The sequence below is a fragment of the Idiotropiscis lumnitzeri genome, unplaced genomic scaffold (genome assembly GCF_059441095.1).
Source record: "Idiotropiscis lumnitzeri isolate Australia: NSW breed Sydney's pygmy pipehorse unplaced genomic scaffold, RoL_Ilum_1.0 HiC_scaffold_259, whole genome shotgun sequence".
Taxonomy (NCBI): Eukaryota; Metazoa; Chordata; class Actinopteri; order Syngnathiformes; family Syngnathidae; genus Idiotropiscis; species Idiotropiscis lumnitzeri.
Window position 1 is genome coordinate 3,271 of NW_028283797.1, and position 4,230 is coordinate 7,500.

Genomic DNA, 4,230 nt, shown 5'->3' on the forward strand with positions numbered 1-4,230 from the left:
GGCGGGCACGGCGCGGCTCATAGCCGGCCCTCAGGCACGGAGCTCCGGGTGAATTTTCACAAATTTCTTCTAAGTCCCCTTTCCAGCGGGGAACTTTGAAACATTGTATCCGACCAAAGGAAGGCTGTTGGCGGGCGCGGCGCGGCTCATAGCCGGCCCTCGGGCACGGAGCTCCGGGTGAATTTTACTCAATTCTTCTAAGTCCCCTTTCCAGCGGGGAACTTTCAAACATTGTATCCGACCACTGAAGGCTGTTGGCGGGCGCGGCGCGGCTCATAGCCGGCCCTCAGGCACGGAGCTCCGGGTGAATTTTCACAAATTTCTTCTAAGTCCCCTTTCCAGCGGGGAACTTTGAAACATTGTATCCGACCGTGGAAGGCTGTTGGCGGGCACGGCGCGGCTCATAGCCGGCCCTCGGGCACGGAGCTCCGGGTGAATTTTCACAAATTTCTTCTAAGTCCCCTTTCCAGCGGGGAACTTTGAAACATTGTATCCGACCGTGGAAGGCTGTTGGCGGGCACGGCGCGGCTCATAGCCGGCCCTCGGGCACGGAGCTCCGGTGTGAATTTTTACAAATTTCTTCTAAGTCCCCTTTCCAGCGGGGAACTTTGAAACATTGTATCCGACCGTGGAAGGCTGTTGGCGGGCACGGCGCGGCTCATAGCCGGCCCTCGGGCACGGAGCTCCGGGTGAATTTTCACAAATTTCTTCTAAGTCCCCTTTCCAGCGGGGAACTTTGAAACATTGTATCCGACCGTGGAAGGCTGTTGGCGGGCACGGCGCGGCTCATAGCCGGCCCTCGGGCACGGAGCTCCGGATGAATTTTTACAAATTTCTTCTAAGTCCCCTTTCCAGCGGGGAACTTTGAAACATTGTATCCGACCGTGGAAGGCTGTTGGCGGGCACGGCGCGGCTCATAGCCGGCCCTCGGGCACGGAGCTCCGGGTGAATTTTCACAAATTTCTTCTAAGTCCCCTTTCCAGCGGGGAACTTTGAAACATTGTATCCGACCGTGGAAGGCTGTTGGCGGGCGCGGCGCGGCTCATAGCCGGCCCTCGGGCACGGAGCTCCGGGTGAATTTTTACAAATTTCTTCTAAGTCCCCTTTCCAGCGGGGAACTTTGAAACATTGTATCCGACCGTGGAAGGCTGTTGGCGGGCACGGCGGGGCTCATAGCCGGCCCTCGGGCACGGAGCTCCGGGTGAATTTTTACAAATTTCTTCTAAGTCCCCTTTCCAGCGGGGAACTTTGAAACATTGTATCCGACCGTGGAAGGCTGTTGGCGGGCACGGCGGGGCTCATAGCCGGCCCTCGGGCACGGAGCTCCGGGTGAATTTTACAAATTTCTTCTAAGTCCCCTTTCCAGCGGGGAACTTTGAAACATTGTATCCGACCAAAGGAAGGCTGTTGGCTGGGCGCGGCGCGGCTCATAGCCGGCCCTCGGGCACGGAGCTCCGGGTGAATTTTACAAATTTCTTCTAAGTCCCCTTTCCAGCGGGGAACTTTGAAACATTGTATCCGACCGTGGAAGGCTGTTGGCGGACGCGGCGCGGCTCACAGCCCGCCCTCAGGCACGGAGCTCCGGGGGAATTTCCCCCTCATTTCTTCTAAGTCCCCTTTCCAGCGGGGAACTTTCAAACATTGTATCCGACCGTGGAAGGCTGTTGGCGGGCACGGCGCGGCTCATAGCCGGCCCTCAGGCACGGAGCTCCGGGTGAATTTGACAAATTCCTTCTAAGTCCCCTTTCCAGCGGGGAACTTTGAAACATTGTATCCGACCGTGGAAGGCTGTTGGCGGGCACGGCGCGGCTCATAGCCGGCCCTCAGGCACGGAGCTCCGGGTGAATTTGACAAATTCCTTCTAAGTCCCCTTTCCAGCGGGGAACTTTGAAACATTGTATCCGACCGTGGAAGGCTGTTGGCGGGCACGGCGCGGCTCATAGCCGGCCCTCAGGCACGGAGCTCCGGGTGAATTTTTACAAATTTCTTCTAAGTCCCCTTTCCAGCGGGGAACTTTGAAACATTGTATCCGACCACTGAAGGCTGTTGGCGGACGCGGCGCGGCTCACAGCCCGCCCTCAGGCACGGAGCTCCGGGGAAATTTGGCTCATTTCTTCTAAGTCCCCTTTCCAGCGGGGACCTTTCAAACATTGTATCCGACCACTGAAGGCTGTTGGCGGGCGCGGCGCGGCTCACAGCCCGCCCTCAGGCACGGAGCTCCGGGGAAATTTGCCTCATTTCTTCTAAGTCCCCTTTCCAGCGGGGAACTTTCAAACATTGTATCCGACCACTGAAGGCTGTTGGCGGGCGCGGCGCGGCTCACAGCCCGCCCTCAGGCACGGAGCTCCGGGGAAATTTGCCTCATTTCTTCTAAGTCCCCTTTCCAGCGGGGAACTTTCATACATTGTATCCGACCACTGAAGGCTGTTGGCGGACGCGGCGCGGCTCACAGCCCGCCCTCAGGCACGGAGCTCCGGGGGAATTTGCCCCCTCATTTCTTCTAAGTCCCCTTTAGGCGACCAGGGGTTGACAATTTAGGTGACCAGGGGTTGACAATTTAGGCGACCAGGGGTGACTTTTAGGCGACCAGGGGTGAGGTTTAGGCGACCAGGGGTGAGGTTTAGGCGACCAGGGGTAGCGTTTAGGCGACCAGGGGCGTTGCAGTTCCGCCGAATTGCATTAGGGGCGCTGCAGTAGGCAAACGTTTTTACCCCTAGTCAGAGGGTCATTTGCCTACTTCCCAGGTTTACCCGGGTTTTCCAAAACACCTGGGGCACATTTTTAGGAACCACGTTTTTAGAAACAAAAATTCTTCTATGTCCACCTCCGTGAAAGAAATTGCCCAATGGTTCCCGCGGAAGAGAGCTGCCAGGCGGACGCATACTGCAATAACGGCCGCCCTGGCGCTCTGGTGGATGTTATCCTCGAAATTTCTTCTATGTGCCCATTCCAGCGGGCAACTTGCGAACAATGGTGTCCGACCATGGAAGGCTGTTGGCGGACGCGGCGCGGCTCACAGCCCGCCCTCAGGCACGGAGCTCCGGGGGAATTTTCCCCTCATTTCTTCTAAGTCCCCATTCCAGCGGGGAGCTTGCAAACGTGGTATCCGACCACTGAAGGCTGTTGGCGGGCACGGCCCCACCAGCGCAACACGGCACTTCCTATGACTCGGGTCCGACGCAGGAGGAGCGGTCCTCCCGGCCCCGCCACACGGCACTTCCTATGACTCGGGTCCGACGCAGGAGGAGCGGTCCTCCCGGCCCCGCCACACGGCACTTCCTATGACTCGGGTCCGACGCAGGAGGAGCGGTCCTCCCGGCCCCGCCACACGGCACTTCCTATGACTCGGGTCCGACGCAGGAGGAGCGGTCCTCCCGGCCCCGCCACACGGCACTTCCCATGACTCGGGTCCGACGCAGGAGGAGCGGTCCTCCCGGCCCCACCACCGCCACACGGCACTTCCCATGACCCGGGTCCGACGCAGGAGGAGCGGTCCTCCCGGCCCCACCGCAACACACACAACCACTGACCGATTGGCAATCATGACCCGCCATCGGAGGGCCCCTGCCGGCCCCGGCCTCGCGCCGGGGTGTTCGGGTGGACGGTTCCTTCGGCCTGCGGGTCGACCTCTGAGCGTTGGCCGGCACCGCAGCACACACAACCACTGACCGATTGGCAATCATGACCCGCCATCGGAGGGCCCCTGCCGGCCCCGGCCTCGCGCCGGGGTGTTCGGGTGGACGGTTCCTTCGGCCTGCGGGTCGACCTCTGAGCGTTGGCCGGCACCGCAGCACACACATAACCACTGACCGATTGGCAATCATGACCCGCCATCGGAGGGCCCCTGCCGGCCCCGGCCTCGCGCCGGGGTGTTCGGGTGGACGGTTCCTTCGGCCTGCGGGTCGACCTCTGAGCGTTGGCCGGCACCGCATCACCGCAGCACACATAACCACTGACCGATTGGCAATCATGACCCGCCATCGGAGGGCCCCTGCCGGCCCCGGCCTCGCGCCGGGGTGTTCGGGTGGACGGTTCCTTCGGCCTGCGGGTCGACCTCTGCGCGTTGGCCGGCACTTCCCTACCGTTACCCCCCCACCCCTGGGGTTGTGACAAAACGGCACTTCCTATGACTCGGGTCCGACGCTGGAGGAGCGGTCCTCCCGGCCCATCTCGCACCCACACCCTGACATATACTGCACCACACCAACCACTGACCGATTGGCAAGCATG